Consider the following 18,178-nt stretch of genomic DNA (forward strand, 5'->3'; position numbering starts at 1 on the left):
TTGGATTTACATCTTTGTGTTGAAGTCGAACATCCAGAGACACTTTGCACTTTAGAGGTGGTTTTTAGAGTGTGAGGACCAGAAGAAGATTTCAGACATAGGACATAGTTTTACTTTGGACATCTTGACAAAGGAACAGACCCCTTAGTTTTTGGTTGAGGTATGGAAATACCTCGTAGATTAAGGATAGTGGGGCATTTTGCAACCCCTTATTATTTTAGTAAAAGTGAATAACCAAAACTGTGAGTCCTCTGTGGCCGCGTCTCATTCCTGGCTCCGCACACTACTGTTAGTTAGTGTGAAAGCCAACAGACTTTGTTGCAAAAGTTTATTTTCAGTTCCATTAGGCAAGGCTATAGGCCCCATTAGATAATACTCTCTTTTTGACCCATGAACTTGCAGATTTATTGGACAAATAGTATAGAATAATCCCTATTGTCACTGTGTTAAATTGTACAGGTGGCCACGCCCCTTTAACCAGGAAGTGACACTCTACTGCAAGTTCCACCCTGGAAGTGACATCATGGGGTTCACCCAGAAGTTCTGCCACACCAAACGTCCTTTCACAGAAGTGACATCATGGGGGTCCCCTGGCAGTACTGCCCTGTCGAAGGTCCTAGCCCTGATGTGGCATCATTGGGGTCTGCCGGAAGTCCTACCCTGCCAGAAGTTCTATCCTGGATGTGACATCATGAGGGTCCCCCAGAAGTCCCGCCCTGCCGGAAGTCCCAGCCTGGAAGTGACATTATGGGGGCCATTCAAATGTCCCACCTCTAGGTTGTGGATAAGTGACATCACCAGTTTGACCCGATAGTAATCTGTGTGAAGCCATGTTTGGGCCCCTCATGCACCGGTTTGTGGATGGCATCATAATGCAGAAATGATGTACATGTTTTTTTTATAGCCCCACCGGTATGACCTAAAGACCCAGAAGTTTGTCATAGCGTTCATAGTGTGACACAGTGGTGTGCATATGCCTCCCATGACCCTGGAAAGTGTCATAGTGTGACAGGGCACCATGGAGAGGGTGCAGGCATCATCCTGTGACGTTTTGGGGGAGGTGTGATGTAGGTAGTGCACTTTTGACCCTGAATTGTGTCAGTGTTACAGGGCACTTTGGAAATCATGCAGGCGTGGTGTCTCCACTAGTTGGGTGGGGCAACCAAAATATATACAGAAGGATTGCTGGAGAGAGGCATGCATTGCTCTTGAAGACTGAGGAAGCCTGCTATCACAACACCATCGCTACCCTGAATCATGAAGCGATACAGCTACTACTCTAATACCACCTCAGGAAGCGATGACTTGAACACAATCAAAAACTACTACAGCCCGAAAAGCCCAACAACAATAATCCCTGTAGCTGATGAGGGATCGCAACCCTGCACTGGTAGTGCTATGGAGTATGTGGTTGATCTGAGTCAGTACCGTATGATGAAACTTGGTGCCATGACACCACCTGTTCTCCTAGTAAAAACAGTTGCTGAATGCTGTGATGGTGTAGAGGCCATTATTACCGATGCAGACTACATAGAATTGAATGTGTCTATGAAGATTCTTAAATCAAACTTGTATGAGGACCTGGGCATTCTGGGCAAGCTGTTTCCAAAGGATGCCATGACCCCAGGACCAGAAGCATGTCCTGATGAAGACAGGTTTATGGATGCCATTGATGCTGTGGAGATGGAAGTGGATTGTCCTGACCTGTGCAATTTGGTATGTTGTAAAGTGTGTATTTGTGTCTATGTGAGCTATGGGTAAAAACATGTATTCAATAGTTAAACTTCTTTCTTTTCTGAATTGCAGACTAAATTGACGGTGCCGAGAGTCAGCGATCTTCATTCAACACCGTCAATTTTACCTGCGTGTGCTGTTAAAAAATGATCAAAAGTCCAGCAGCCCAAAGCCCTAATAAGTGTAAGAAATGTGGCTGCTTAAAATGCTTTGAAAGCTCTGATAAAGAAGAAGAGGAAACTGTGGCCCTTTTGGAGCCCTTAACTGTTCAGGCTTTTGCAAACTGTGTTGTGAAAACATGCTTGAAACATGATTATTATAATTGGTGTTATAGGCATAAATTAGATGACCCACAAAACGATGCTCATACCGCAGTACTATGCTAGAGTAATACGTAGGATATGTTTTATGTTGAATCTGTATAAAGTTTTGCAAATGCTTAAATTGATCTATAAAGGCATGGGCATACACTTACATGATAGTGGGGAGAAAGGTTTATGAAAACCATTGCTGGAAATGCATGATTGTCGCAATCCAAAGGAAAGAAATGAGATCTTTACAGGTGGCCTGCCCCATGGTTTTTAGAAACCGGGTAGTCCGAGTAATACAAAAAGACTTTTGTGACCTGTATCTTTTTAGGAAGACCCTTAAGCGTCAGAAGTTGTTTTAAAGACAAAAGAAAAACATTTTTACATTGAGCCTTATGTGTACATTTGTTTCTAGGACAGAACTACTGAAGGTCAATCAATGTATGTGGAATGTAAACTAAAGCCAGGACGTGTATGTGTGGAAAAATTCTTATACGCTATGCTGAAAGAGAGAATATCTGAAATCGCCTCAAATTCCTTGAATTCTCTATGGGTAGCGGCATCCCCACACAATCGTCTTTGTAAAAGTGTAATGTTTATCAGTAATATATGTGCTAACATTTGGCTGCCGGTATTGGACCAATACTGCCATCTGTACACAAACAATGTGGATTCTCTACACGCTAGAGCGATTTTGCAGCATCTTCTGATTGAATTCTTTGAACACTACTTCAGCATTAAAGGATACTTGTTACAGGACCGGGAGTTGTATGAAATTGTAAATCGTTAAAGTCTTGCGTGCATTCAGAGTAATATGCATGGGGAATGGGCTGGTCTGCACAACAGTATCATAATGCTACAGATTAAATATCACAAATGGGTAACTCTGTGCCAGAACCTACATGTACAATATCAGTAATAAAATAAAATGTCCTTCAACAACTGCGCCTCTGTTTCTTGTTTTCGAGTGCTTCAATGGATAAAAACTCTCATTTAATAATACCTAAAAGCTATTATGATAAAAGTGGAATTGGTAGTTATGGTGGTGTTGACGCTCTTTGTAGAAAACTACAACATGATAAACATCCCGTCACACGTGGTGTTGTCAAGGAATGGCTGTCTGGTCAAGAGTCATATACCCTTTGTAAAAATGCTAGAAAACACTTTAAAACAAAAATGACTGTGGTAGCTGACCGTAACAGACAATGGCAGGATATGAGCTCTCTTGAAAAGCAGAACGATGGTTCACAGTTTTTTAAAGTGGCTGAAGAATCTGGGAAGGAGGTGCTATACATCTACCGACTGGTTGATTATGCTGGGGAAGTTGTACGCAGTAATTTCTACACTGATGAGTTATAGAGGGTTGCAAATGATCCCCAATGTCTTTTTAGGGTTGAGAAAATTATTCAGAATAAAGGAGGTCTAAGAAACAAAACATAGTGAAATGGATGGGGTGGCTGGAGAAATTTATTTAACAATTGGGTCAGCTGTGAATCTCTAAAGGATCTAAAAAGCCTAGAAGCTCCTTGAGGAGATGGAAAACACCACATTTTACATCACCTTACCCAGTAATGCTTCTTTAGATACATTCACTAACAATGAAATATCAAACTATTGTGTTAAGATGGCTAAGCCAGTTGATTTACAAGGATTGTGGGAAGCAGTGGTGATGGAAATTCAATACCCGCATACATAGGACACAGTAAATAGAAGTGAGGTAAAGTTTACTTTCAAGCATGAAAGCCCTATTGAACTGTTAAACAAAGGTTTTCCACACTGATTTTACCCCAACATACAAATGATATCAACAAGTCACTCACAAACATCCAGAGCTATTTGGATATACAGTTGTTTCTGGATAATGCTCAGAGGGAAATATGTCTAAGATCGACCGATCTTACCACACGGTTTATTTGTACTGGGAAGCTCTTTAGGGAACCGTTCAACGTGTGAAAAGTAATAAAGCCTTGAACAGAACACGTGCTGATATTAATGTTGGATTTTACAGCCTTATGATCTACAGTGATATATTAAAATATTAAAGGTTTGGAGACTCATTTGCCCCGCGAATGAGAACTGCCCAAGTCAAAGGTGAACATAACGGTATTGTTAATATACAGTACACTAAGCCTGATTATATCCCCATTTCTAAGTGTCTTTTTGACACCATCAATATAAAGATAAGGGATTATCAGGAGGAAATGGTCTCATTTAAATATGGCAAGGTCCTAGTGAAACTACACATGCGCCCAAGGAGAGAGAAAGACTACTAAACATGGTATTCATGAAGAACTATGGGGAGCCGTACGTCTATAGGGATAATTACCGCAGGCAAGCCATTTATTGCGATCATCCCTACTTCCATGGAACGCCCGTTATGTATGGAGCGAGTTTGGGGAGCATTTTTAGAAGTCTCTTTCGGAGGGCTATGCCGTTCCTGTGAAAAGGGTTTGAATTAGCCAAACTGCATGTGAAAACCCCAGCTGCAAATATCGCTAAGGATTTGGTGACTAGTGCAACAACACCCATAGCAAACCGTTTCAACAAACCAACGCAGAAGGGTTCAGGCGTGGCTTATGTGGGAATATCTCTAGAAAAAAAGAAAAAGAAGAGCATTGCACCAGCGGGGTCCTCCAAAGCCGCATAATAAACAAAGATCATTATCGGGAGATGTTCAGAAGAGAAAGCATACTCGGAGCAGACTGAACAAGACAAATAAAAACAGCACCAACACCAATATTTTCTAAAATATGGCCTTTGTCCATTGTGCCTCCGGTTAATGTGTGAGATCCGAACTAGACCTGTTTGCTGTATCCCCAACATAGAAGAGCATTGAATTGAAAACAGCTTTTTCATTGAAGTTGTGCCCCTCGCTGCACTATCTCCTTTAGTGCCCATAGAGTTTTTCATATCGGGCTCAATCGAAATGTACATGGATCTGATCTAAATAACAAATGCTGATGGGACATCTATTACAGCTGCTGCTAAGTTAGCCATGATTGCCTATCCAGTGGGCACCATTTTTAATCAGGTGGACATCACTCTAGCCGATCGCCAGATTACGCAGAGTGACAACATGCATCCCTACAGAGCATACATTAAAAGCATTCTGAACTACAGCAATGATGCTTTGGACACCCATCTCACAGCAGGGCTTTTGTATAAGGACCCAGCAGAGCACATGGAAGATTATGCTCTAGATGGGTCCAACACACAGGGACGTCATTTCACCAAATGCTAGGGGTATCAAAAGTGACATCACACCCCCCTGATGACATCACAGGAAGTGATGTCATTTGACCCCACCCCAAAGTGATATTGCGGGAAGCAATGGAACACAACCTTTCACACGTTGACAAAACAGGAAGTGGCATCACATAGCATTGTACACTCTGAAAAATATGGTTACGATATCACTATAATGTGATGTACATTTCATACAAGAATGGACCGCCATTTGTATCGTTAAGATCAGTGTGTATAGGCCCATATTACCAAATTACTGTGAATGCAAGCAAATGTCCATGACCAAATGGTAATGATGTGTTATCATATAGCACTTACGCTTAAGCGCTTTATATAGAAAAAATATACACCCAATATCACCCAACCTGTGTTGGTACTCATTTACCGACCTCAGAAGGATGAAAGTCTGAGTTGAGGCGTTTAAGAACAGACTAAATCAGTGACTCACCCCCTGAAGTGTGTCTGAAATAAACCTTAAATGAGTCTAACAATTATTGTATAGAATTCCAGAAAGACACATTATTTGGTATTCATATTCTTTGTTTTTAGGGTCAGTGCTGAAAGTGTTAGACTTGTGGCACTCCTGTTCTTATTTTTCTTATTTTTTTTTAAGGGGCTTGAACAAGAAAACCAGCCACTCCAGAAGTAAAGAGCCACATGGTGCTGGCCACAGCCCAGGAGCTTGATTTACCAAAAAAAAACAAAAAAACGACCTCTGGCAACCCCTAAATGACGTCCCTACTAACACACGGTTTATAAAGAGAGAAGCGTATGTGACAGGTAGCAGAAGTTTTTATTTACTAGGAGGTCTACACTCCGATCTATTTTTCCAGGAGAAACTTGTGGTGAACGGAATTGGTCTGAAAATCAAACTCGAAATCAAGATACCTTCTGTCTTAACAGCGATGATGCAGAAGCCTATTAACTGGTAATAGTATCATCAAGTTTATTTATTAAGAGGGTCAATGTGTCGCCCACTATAACAGTAGCTCACATGGCCGCTCCTCAAGTATCTAACTTAAAATACCCCATGGAGAGGACATCCTTGAAAATCTCTAGTGTACACAGTCAAGAATGCTTTTTTCAGGGGCAGCTACCTAAAATAATTATTATTAGTTTTGTGGACAACAATGCTTTTTCTGGGGATTACATACCCCTAGTTTTAAATACAAAAATATGATTAGGGAGCGTTTGGGCTTAGTCTCCATCAGTGCTAAACACTTAAATGATAAAGGATTAGTGATACTGTTGTAACGCTCACCTGATTCCCACGGAGGCGCAGGTCTGGCTTCGAGTGCTGATGCTTCTTCTATGGTGAAGCGCAGGACTCTGAAGATGGACAGGAAGGGCCCCTCTACTCTGGCTTCTCTGGCTCGCAGGAATATTCCCCTGTGCGTGAAAAGGGAGTATTACCTACTGACTGAGTTATGCTCAAGCCTCCCACTCTCTTCCAACCCTCCACAATACCCTTCCACGATTCCCCGTGAAGTCTCACCTTAGGGTCAGGAAGGATGAGCTCTCCATCCTGCTTCTGATGCAGGGGCGCGTTGAAACCCAGTTACTTCACTGGATTGAGGATTGATGGGCGTTCAGGTAAGCTTGACTATTCAGGTAAGACGCTGTAAAAGTTCTGCTGCAAGTTCAAAAGTCCAAGCTTAAAAATAATGTTCATTGTCTTGTTGCAGCAAGCGCTAATGCTTATGTCTTTTTCCCCGTAGGGGCCGGGGTTCGGAATGCCGGAGATATGGCGCCGACCCGAAGTGAAACGTGCAGTTCCAGTAAATGACAGGTAAGTTCTGGATGAGCGCTCGGGTAATGTCTTTGCATTCGCTCATTCAATGTCTTTGTCTTTTTTCCCCATAGGGGCCGGGGTCCGGAAAATGCCTGGAAGCGGCAAGACCCGAAATGAAATGGGAAAGACCCAACAGGTAAGTCATAGAAGGAAACTGAGCTTTTCCTATTCCTTTCCTTCTCTCACCTTGTTCTTGTCTTTTTCTCCCTAGGCTCCGGGAAGTGGCTGTGGATCCGGATGATCGCTGCTGAAGATGGAGGCGTCCAGGATAGGTGAGAGAAATGCAGCTCTGCAGCGATCGTAGCAAAACGCTTTTAAAAATGATGTCTTCCTTTTCAGGATCGTCGGTGTGATGTCTCCGTGGTGCTGATTTAGCAGGTATGGTCTTTTGTCTCCCTTTGCAGGTGACAGGTTGCTGACAGGCGTGGCTGAAGTCTAGAAGCAGGAGCTGACACGGTGAGCGTCCAGCTGCGAGGAGCAGAACAACGCGAAGCGTGAGTTGCTGATCGGGTGTGGTTTAAATAGCTTTGGAAGAAGTTCCAAGTGTGTATCCTTCCACCGATCAGCTATGTATCCTTCCCTGACCACACCCGGGTGGAAAGTAGTCCCACAGGTAAAGTAGTTCCATTCAGGCCTCAAGAGGACCTGGATGTAGCAGCATGGTCTGCATCAGGTAAGTGCACATTAAAACACTTGAACACATGTCTAGCTTTATGAACCTGGCGCCTAAGGCACCAGGACAGGGGTCCAACATGAGCCTGGCGCCTAAGGCGCCAGGACTGCGTCCAAAGGGCCCCAGCTTGGGCCCGCTGGCACTCCCCTGGGGGAAATGATGCCTGCCTCTGGGGTTGCTGGGTCGGACCTGGCTCCTTGGAGGTAGGCATCATGACAGTACCCCCCCTCAAGGCCCCTCCCAAGGTTCTTTCCTCCAGGGGTTTTGGCTTGTTCGGAAATCTCCGGTGAAACCTTTGTACTAATCGAGGTGCGTGGACATGGTTACTAGGCTCCCACGATCTCTCCTGAGGTCCATATCCCTTCCAGTCAACAAGATAGAAGAGTTTCGACTTTACCACCTTGGAGTCTAAAATGTCTTTAACTTCGAATTCTAATTCCCCTTCAATTTGAACTGGATCTGGAGGCTTGGACAATCGGGTTCCTGGTTGTACTGGCTTCAAAAGTGATGCATGAAAAACTGGATGAATACGCATGTTGGACGGTAGATCCAGTTTAAAGGCCACTGGGTTGATTATAGCCTTGATGGGATAAGGTCCTATGAATCTGGGATTGAAGGTTCGCGGGCCCTTGAGGGGTAAATGTTTAGTTGCTAGCCATACCTGGTCTCCTACTTGGTAAGGAGGAGTTTTACTTCGGTGCAAATCAGTGTCTTCTTTATACTTTTTCTTGGCTTGCTGTAAATGACTTGCAGCTTCTTTTAAGGCTCGGGTTATTGTGGAATGCAGATGATTTACTGCGGGCATTTCCATGGTCAAAGGTGGATCTAGGTCAGAGGTCCGAGGATGGTGACCATACAACGTATAAAAAGGGGTTTGTCCGGTTCCAGAATGCACTGAGTTGTTGTATGCATATTCTGCGATCCAAAGAATGTCTTTCCAATTCAACTCAGATTGGTGTAACATGCACCGAAGATATTGCTCGAGAGTCTGATTGGTTCTCTCGGTTTGTCCGTCGGTCCGGGGGTGGTGGCTGGTGGATAACCGCACATCTATTTGTGCTAATCGGCAACACTTCTTCCAAAAATGGGAGATAAATTGACTTCCACGATCCGAGACTAATACGGAAGGGAAACCATGTATGCGAACTATATTCTCCAGGAATTCCTTGGCCAAGGTGGAAGCTGAAGGCAAACCTTTTAAAGGGATAAAGTGGGCCATTTTGGAGAATAGGTCCACAATTACAAGGATTGTGTTGTAGCCAGCACAAGGAGGCAGGTCGGTTATAAAGTCCATTGACAGGGTGTGCCATGGTGCCGGTGGAATATCCAAGGGTTGAAGTAGGCTGGCTGGCCTTTTCTTTTGAGCTTTGTTTTGGGCGCAAATTCCGCAAGACAGAACAAAAGACTTTGTCTTTTCTCCAAGAAGGCCACCAGAAGTGGCATTTGATTTTTTCCTCCGTTTTAGCGATACCAGGGTGTCCTTCCATTAAAGATTCATGATGATGGGCAATAACAAGTTCTTGCAATTCTTTACTTGGCAGAAACAACCGCTCCTGGAAATAGGGTAAGTCATCCTTAACGGTGTAATGAGGACCCTTTTGACTCCATTCCAGTAAGGTTGAAGAGTCTAGAAGTTGTTTTACTTGCGTTTGGATGTCCTCAATAGTTTGCAATGAAGTTAAGCCTAAGATTCTTTGCTCAGGTATGATGGGCACAGGTTCTAAGCTCGAATTAGGTTCTTCCATGCCAATCCGGGATAAGGCGTCCGCTTTTCCATTCTTGCAGCCAGGGCGATAGGTAATTACAAAATCAAATTCCGCGAAGAATAGAGCCCATCGGAGTTGTCGTGAAGATTGAGCTTTGGCCGTCTTTAAATACTGTAAGTTTCTGTGGTCCGTAATTACGGTGATGATGTGTCCTGCCCCGAGAAGGTAGTGACGCCAAGCCTTGAAAGCAGATTTGATGGCCAGTAACTCTTTGTCGGTAATTGCGTAGTTGATTTCAGGAGGAGAACATTTTCTGGACCAAAAGGCCACCGGGTGTAGTTGGTTAGTTTTTGGGTCTCTTTGCGACAAGACAGCTCCCATGGCCGAACTGGATGCGTCGGTTTCCACAATGTACGGGAGATCTGGGTGCGGGTGCTTCAATACAGGTACAGAGGTGAATTTGGTTTTCAGGTCCTGAAAGGCTTGTTCGGCCTCAAGAGTCCATTCGAAGCGTTTGTTTTTCTTTAGGAGAGCTGTGATGGGTTGGACTGTTCGGGAAAATTCCGGGATGAATCTTCGATAGAAATTGGCAAAGCCGAGCATGCTCTGAACTCCCTTCACCGAGCTAGGAGATGGCCATTTGAGGATGGCGTCCACCTTTCGCGAGTCCATTCGGACTCCTTGAGGTGTCAGGATGAATCCGAGAAACTCAACTTCTGTGGTATGAAAAATGCATTTTTCGAGTTTTGCAAATAGTCTGTGCTGGCGCAATTTCTCAAGAACTGCCCTAACATGTTTTCTGTGCTCAGATTCTGAAGAAGAGTACACCAGGATGTCGTCAATGTAAACAATGACACAGACATCGATAAGTTCCCGAAGAACATCATTCATAAAGTACTGAAAGGCGGCAGGTGCATTGCACAAACCGAAGGGCATCACTTGATATTCGAAGAGCCCACACTTGGTGCAGAATGCAGTCTTCCATTCAACGCCTTCTTTTATACGCAGCAGGTGATAAGCTCCTCGGAGATCTAACTTGGTGTACACACAAGCGTCTTTCACCTGGTCGATAAGCTCAGGGATCAAGGGCAGAGGATAACGATTCTTAATCGTTATCTGATTTAGGGCGCGATAGTCTATACACGTTCTAAGTTCGCCCTCTTTTTTCGGCACGAAGAACAGAGCTGAAGAGACAGGAGACTTGGACGGGCGAATAAAACCATTGGCTAGGTACTGATCTAAATACTGACGCAAATGCAGGTTCTCAGGTTCCGTAAGAGCATAAATCCTACTACAAGGTAGTTGAGCATTGGGTACCAGATCGATTTGGCAATCATAAGACCGATGGGGAGGTAACGTGTTAGCCTGTTCTTTCTGAAAAACTTCTTGGAATTCTTGGTATTCTGACGGTAACTGTACAGGGGTGGAAGTTGCTGAGGCTAGACCCAAAGCTGGATTTCTTGGATAACAAGTTGGTTCACAATCAGGAAAACTTATCTTCTTTGCTCGCCAGTCAATTCTGGGATTATGTGTTTCTAACCAAGGAATTCCAAGAATTACTTGAAATTGTGGGGCCTTGATCACATCATACACGATTGCTTCCCGATGTCCATCCTGACCCACCAGTGTCACTTCAACAGTGGAATGCGTTACAGGCCCTGAGGCTATTTCGGTTCCATCTACTGTAGTAATGACATCTTGGGTTCCTTTCGGGCGGAGAGGAAGCTTAATCCTGGAAGCCAATTCACGGTCTATGTAATTTCCAATAGCTCCACTGTCGATGTATGCTTTTATAGCATGAAACTGCTGAGGCTGTTTTGGGTCCACGAGCACCATTGGCATGACAAAATGCGAGGTCAAAGAGTTAGTTTTCAAGCTCGGCAAGCGGACCCCTACGCTTGTCGGGCTAGGTCGTTTCCCGAATCAGGTGTCAATAATTCATTATCAGTAGCTCCAACCACCTTCTTAGGTGGTTTAACTGGACAATTTCGAAGAAAGTGACCGGAAGTCCCGCAATACAGACAAAGTTGCATTTGCCGCCTTCTCTCTTGTTCTTTCTGCGTTAATTGTCCTATAACACCACCGTTTTTCATAGGTTCGGGTACGTCGGTACTCTTGGAGTTAGCGTGGGTTTTCATCGGTATTCGGGTTTCGTACTTGAACCGATCTGCTTTTCTATTTTGAAGTCTGTGATCAAGTTGAACCACCAAGTCTATGTAGTCTGCGCAGACCTAGGGTGGGTTTACTATCTGAGCTAGAACATCCTTAAGCTCTCTGCGCAGGCCTCGATGAAACAATGTGATCCTTTTGTTTTCTGGCCATCCAGTTTCCACAACCAGTCTGTTAAAGGTGGCAATGTAGGGCAGAAGATCCTGATTACCTTGTCGTAAGGATAGCAGTTTGTTATCAAGGGCCTGTCCTTGAGAGTGTCTTTCCATGCTGGCCTGGAAGCCCTGAAAATTCTGGAGAATGGGATCATCCTGATTTACCAATGGAATAGACCAATCGGCAGCACTGCCACTGAGGTAAGATAGTATAAAGGCTACCTTGGTCTGGTCGCTAGGGAAGGCTCCGGGTCTGCATAGAAAGTGTAAACGACATTGGTTCATAAAGACGGCATATTTCTTGGGATCCCCCGCAAAACGTTCAGGCGGGGCCAAAGGCATGTGTCCAGGTAGATTGATTTGTACCGGGTTATTCAAACCCATTGATGTGGAAATGTCTCTGGAATTAGGTAAAGGAGTGTGCCCTGCCTGGGCCTGTAATAACCTTTTGGCTAGGTCATCTGTTCTTTCCTTGGATAGGATCAGTTCTCTTTTGAGAGCGTTAGTCTCCTGGCAGGCTGAGTGCACCTCTGCCCGTAATTCCCCCAAAAGCTGGGCCAGCTGGTCAGTCTCGGAAGTCTCCATAGCGCCTGGGTGGGAAATTGTGGGTAGTCTTCGCGTTCTGTAACGCTCACCTGATTCCCATGGAGGCGCAGGTCTGGCTTCGAGTGCTGATGCTTCTTCTATGGTGAAGCGCAGGACTCTGAAGATGGACAGGAAGGGCCCCTCTACTCTGGCTTCTCTGGCTCGCAGGAATATTCCCCTGTGCGTGAAAAGGGAGTATTACCTACTGACTGAGTTATGCTCAAGCCTCCCACTCTCTTCCAACCCTCCACGATACCCTTCCACGATTCCCTGTGAAGTCTCACCTTAGGGTCAGGAAGGATGAGCTCTCCATCCTGCTTCTGATGCAGGGGCGCGTTGAAACCCAGTTACTTCACTGGATTGAGGATTGATGGGAGTTCAGGTAAGCTTGACTATTCAGGTAAGGCGCTGTAAAAGTTCTGCTGCAAGTTCAAAAGTCCAAGCTTAAAAATAATGTTCATTGTCTTGTTGCAGCAAGCGCTAATGCTTATGTCTTTTTCCCCGTAGGGGCCGGGGTTCGGATTGCCGGAGATATGGCGCCGACCCAAAGTGAAACGTGCAGTTCCAGTAAATGACAGGTAAGTTCTGGATGAGCGCTCGGGTAATGTCTTTGCATTCGCTCATTCAATGTCTTTGTCTTTTTTCCCCCTAGGGGCCGGGGTCCGGAAAATGCCTGGAAGCGGCAAGACCCGAAATGAAATGGGAAAGACCCAGCAGGTAAGTCATAGAAGGAAACTGAGCTTTTCCTATTCCTTTCCTTCTCTCACCTTGTTCTTGTCTTTTTCTCTCTAGGCTCCGGGAAATGGCTGTGGATCCGGATGATCGCTGCTGAAGATGGAAGAGTCCAGGATAGGTGAGAGAAATGCAGCTCTGCAGCGATCGTAGCGAAATGCTTTTAAAAATGATGTCTTCCTTTTCAGGATCGTCGGTGTGATGTCTCTGTGGTGCTGATTTAGCAGGTATGGTCTTTTGTCTCCCTTTGCAGGTGACCCAGGTTGCTGACAGGCGTGGCTGAAGTCCAGAAGCAGGAGCTGACACGGTGAGCGTCCAGCTGCGAGGAGCAGAACAACGAGAAGCGTGAGTTGCTGATCGGGTGTGGTTTAAATAGCTTTGGAAGAAGTTCCAAGTGTGTATCCTTCCACCGATCAGCTATGTATCCTTCCCCGACCACACCCGGGTGGAAAGTAGTCCCACAGGTAAAGTAGTTCCATTCAGGCCTCAAGAGGGCCTGGATGTAGCAGCATGGTCTGCATCAGGTAAGTGCACATTAAAACACTTGAACACATGTCTAGCTTTATGAGCCTGGCGCCTAAGGCGCCAGGACAGGGGTCCAACATGAGCCTGGCGCCTAAGGCGCCAGGACTGCGTCCAAAGGGCCCCAGCTTGGGCCCGCTGGCACTCCCCTGGGGGAAATGATGCCTGCCTCTGGGGTTGCTGGGTCGGACCTGGCTCCTTGGAGGTAGGCATCATGACAACTGTGTGATGACTATGATAGGGGTTACACGCTGTAGACTTTTGATTTGCGACTCGATAATGCATTTTCCTGCCATTATAATCTGATTAGGAATGGTAATCTATGCATCGCAGTATGTTTTGGCGCAGGTTTACCAAACACTGTGAATCTCATCATTATGGCTCTATTTGACTCCTTCATGGCACTCAACAATCAACGCCAGGTGCTGTACGACATGTGATGGATAGCTACCAGATCAAACATTTCTGGAGTAAAGACAAACATGCTAAGAAAACATTCTAGTGAGTGTATTCATGTGATAATCTTCCAAGAGGCATACCTTGCGAGTGACCCGTCAGCCTTGTGCTTAGCACCCATCCCCAGGATCAGGAAGGCACCCATTGGATACCTATGTTTATAGAGAATGGTACAACAACTGTCTTTGATAGCCTGGGGTACTTCCCATATACAGAGGCGCAATATTGGACTATGTTAATGATATTGCACCTGTAATACGTTAAAATAAAACACAGATGCAATATCCTGAAGTTGTGATGTGTGGGCAACACTCTAGCTACTTTTGTATCTAAAGTGTATGCGAAACATTCTTTGTTGGGTGTTATGCAGACCTATTCAATAGATCACAGGTAAAATTATCTGATGGTATCTGCTTTTGTGAACAAAAACAGCTACTGCAGACCCCCTGTATTTGCCTTTGGTTCGTGTCAGCAATTGACCCTTCTTACTAATTCCTAGCGCTGTGTACATGTCCAAATAAAAGCATTTTGTGATTCTAAACTAAAGACTTTTTTCTCTCATATTTATTTATGTATGTATTTATTGATTTAATATTTTAAAATCAAGTGCCTTCATCCCTAGTTATGTTTGAAATAATTAGACGTAAAAAGTTTGGTAGGTATAAATAATCAATGTATTTATTGCCACCAGAGGCCGTTATTTTACATAATGGAAAGCTACCCTTATAAAAGAGATCTACGTATTCATATATGACAGTGCCTGCGGTAGCGGCCTTGTAGTTATGGTTAAGTTGCTCAACTCATAGAAAGAACACCTTCTGGGTGGCGTATAACTTTGTCGCTGTTTGACGAATCCTCACCAATCTTTGCAAACAAAGCAATGTTTTTGAAGTTTGGTGCAGTTTCGTCCAGCGGGGGGAAACGTTATAGGGGGGTCCCAAAATCTTTGAAATCCTCATATATGCAATGGAAAAAAAGTGTGCTCACTCTACAGCCCAAACATTCTTGTAATATTTGTATAGTAATTATAGGTACTGTAGGGGTAGTATACAGTATTTGTAATATGGTGGAATTATATAATTGAATTGTATACAGTATTTATGATTGTCGTACAATTGATGATAGTGTTTATGGAATAAGTATTTGTTTCTTTGTGAAGATAAAAAATAGGATCATACTCGGTATACTTACTTAGTTGGATAAGTGCTGTGTTTGTGGTGTACTATTTTTAATGAAAAGGGAAACCGTGGCCTAGTGGTAATGCAATGGCAGATTGTATTTGGAGCAGTTTTTGGTGTCTTGTAGTAGTGGCTGGAAAAGAACAGTACTTTATATGTAAAGTGAAGTGTTGTATATAGATACTTTAGTAGTATACACATATGTATGAGCAGGTTGGAAAGTATGACATTTATTTGGAATGAAAAGAGGAAAATGCTGTGCATTTAAAAAAAATCTTTTTTTAGGAGTATTTCTTTTTCAAGTTAAAACATGCATGTGTGCATTTACAGCAGCACAGTGTGTAACTTTTTTTTTTTTAAAGAAAGGAAACGCAGATGGAAAAGATTTGCAGAACATTTTTAAGTGGTACTTGGCGTGTGGAAGAAGTTGAATATGTTGCCAGTTGATGTGACCAGGTGCAGAATGCTACAATACATGGTATTTGATAGAGTCGCTAAAAAAGAGAATGTTTATTGAGAACGGTATTACAGGGTAAGTGGCAGCAACCCTGTATATATATTTTGGTAAAAGCGTTGAAAAGAAGAAAAAAAAAGGCTTAAAAAATATAAGCATGCCTGTTCTATGTCTTGTTAGATGCAGATTTTGTTGAATGTCCAAATGGAAATGCCAGCGCATTTCACAGTATTTATTGATGGAGGTGGTTGTGAGTAACAGGAGATATGTACTCTGAGAATTGAAGAGTACATCTGAAGTGTTGAACTAAGATGACAGGGTTGCATGTAGAGTTTTTGTATGTGATTGGTGTATGAATGTGAGACTGTTTGAAATCAGCCTATAAAGGAGTGTTACAAATATAAAAGTAAAAAGGGTAGAAGGGATGTTTGTGCATAATCCAAATGTGGATGGCTATCAACGGCCTCTGCCTTAACTCTGACAAAACTGAGCTCCTACTCGTAGGCTCCCCTGACACCATCAAGAAACTTGATGCACAGTTTAGTCACTTCACTATTGACCAATCAGGATCCCAGTACTAGACACAGTAAAAACACTAGGCGTCTACTTAGACTCCAACCTATCCATGACCAGACAAGTAAACGCCATCGCCTCCTCTGCTGCCTACCATGCAAAACTCCTTAACGCAATCAGACCTTATCTGTCAAAAGAAACATGCACTAACATAGCCAGGGCCATAACTGGCTCGCGGCTTGATTACTGCAATATTCTCTTCCTAGGGACCTCCAACAAAAACCTTGAGAAGCTCCAAGTAATACAGAACAGTGCCCTGCATGCTGCACAAGGCATTGCCAAGAGAGAGCACATCACCGCTGCCAGAAAAGCATCACACTGGCTCCCCATAAAGGAAAGGATCTTATTCAAAGTGCTAAGCATCACCCACAAATGTGTCCATCTTGCCGTCCCAATGTACCTTTCCCAGAGGATCCACCCGGTCTCCTCCGCAGGTCACCCTATGCCAGCATGCTCTCAGTACCCAGGGTAAAAAGAGCCAGAGCAGGGGGCTCCAGCTTCCCGTACCTCGCTGCCGTACACTGGAACACCCTCCCTAGCTCCCTGCGCTCTGAACCCTCACTGGCCGCCTTTCGGAAAGCCTTGAAAACGACCCTGTTCATCTAACAAACATATGGCCTAGCCCTCATGAATGTCATGTATGATGCATTACGTGGTATGACACCACCTATATCTGATCACAGGTCACTGCCTCACTGTAACCCAAGGCACAACCTCTACCCATTGTAACCAAGTTTTCCTTACAAGTAACAGTGCCACAATGCCCCTGGGCTGTCTGCGCGCTACATACATGTAATAAATAAATAAATAAATAAATAAAGGAGATTGTTAGTAAACGGAAAACACAGTTTTATTTTGCATGTGTTGGCTCATGTTCAACACGTCCCAAGGGAAGTAGTGAAGTGAGCTCAATTACAACAGAGGAATCTCCTTTTTATAGACAGTGGTGCACTGACGCTGTCAGTCGCCTATACATTTTACATCTGGTTACTGAAGTCGGCATTGCATTTCAGAGAAACATTATTGCTTCTGGTTACGTACATACATTTCTCAGAGACATATAAGGCCATGCACAGATATTCTGGGAAACATATATTTGTCAGCAGTTTGCTTACAAGTACATCATGAGCCGTATAAGTTCATAAAATCACATGCAGTTCCTGAACAAAAAGACATTCTGAGTTATACAATTTTTGTTTTAGTAACCAAAGGTCACACTGTGCTGAGAATAGCTGGGCGTCTGCCAAAAGACACGCTCTTCTAATAACATCTCTTTGCCTGTGTTCAGCTGCATTCAGCATTTATCCTGCACACATTTCCCTGAGCACTCAGCAAAGCCCGATTCATAATGCACCAAAACAGACCACATTATAATATGGAGTTTATCTGAATGAAAAATGTAGTAGCTTATGCTAACCAAGAAAATGCAGATTGACATGTCTTTCATTTATATTTTGTGAATTTGATTGGGGTGATTGCAGGGGGTAAGGGGACAGGTGCAAGTAGGACAGTGATAATCAACATTTTTAATAACATTATTTTGTACGTATATATATGTTACAGAATATATGTGTGTGTGGTAGCATAGATTTATTCTGTAAGTGTGATAGGACATTTGTTTGAAGTATGTTGTAATTAAGGGTATGCTTAAAGTAGTTAGATATCCGTTGGCATACTCTAACTATATATTACAAAAAGTATTGCAGTAACAATAAGTTTGATGTATAAAATAACTATATTTATGTGATGGGGAAAGGGTTATAAAGTATTGATTGTAGAATGTGTTTAGCACTACTGGTATTAGTGAGTAAGGGAGTGGTGGTGTGATGATATAAGTAGGAACATTACAATGTTTTTAGGAAAAACAGTGCTCGTTATAATTGTGTGATTTAGAG

General features: G+C 43.6%; 1 protein-coding gene across 8 annotated transcripts in view; it reads left to right on the forward strand.

Annotated features, from left to right (window-relative positions):
- Positions 1 to 18,178, forward strand: part of LOC138565957 (uncharacterized) — a 1,066,445-nt gene that overhangs the window by 249,217 nt on the left and 799,050 nt on the right. The gene's annotated exons all lie outside the window — the stretch shown is intronic.

This window comes from Ambystoma mexicanum, chromosome 2p (genome assembly GCF_040938575.1).
Source record: "Ambystoma mexicanum isolate Mex_15411 chromosome 2p, UKY_AmexF1_1, whole genome shotgun sequence".
Classification (NCBI taxonomy): domain Eukaryota; kingdom Metazoa; phylum Chordata; class Amphibia; order Caudata; family Ambystomatidae; genus Ambystoma; species Ambystoma mexicanum.